This window comes from Crocodylus porosus, unplaced genomic scaffold (assembly GCF_001723895.1).
Source record: "Crocodylus porosus isolate Cpor-Errol unplaced genomic scaffold, CroPor_comp1, whole genome shotgun sequence".
Classification (NCBI taxonomy): Eukaryota; Metazoa; Chordata; order Crocodylia; family Crocodylidae; genus Crocodylus; species Crocodylus porosus.
In genome coordinates this window covers 46,434,775-46,435,117 of record NW_017728907.1, presented here as the reverse complement: position 1 = coordinate 46,435,117, position 343 = coordinate 46,434,775, and positions in this window count along the sequence as shown.

The following is a 343-nucleotide window of genomic DNA, read 5'->3' as shown; positions in this document are numbered from 1 at the left end:
CGCTCTCCCGCAGCGCCGCTGCCCTCCCCGGCCCTGCAGAGCCGGTTTAGCTCCAGCCGCAAACCTGAGCTCCGCCTCCCAGAGCCGCGCGGTCACACCTAGGCCGACTGTCGCCGTCGGTGGGCCCGCGCCGCTGCGCGGGGCAGATGCAGCAAGCCCAACGCCGAAAGCCGCGCCGCACGGAGAGCGCCTGCGCGGTGGTAGGGACAGCCCCCGCCCCGGGGAGCCGCCTGCGCAGGCGCGGTGCCTCAGCTCGGCGCGGGCGCGGACTGCTGACGAGGAAGCGGGCTCGCGGGGCGGGGCCTGCGGCGGATAGCCCGCCCTCCCCTCAGCCGCCCGCTTC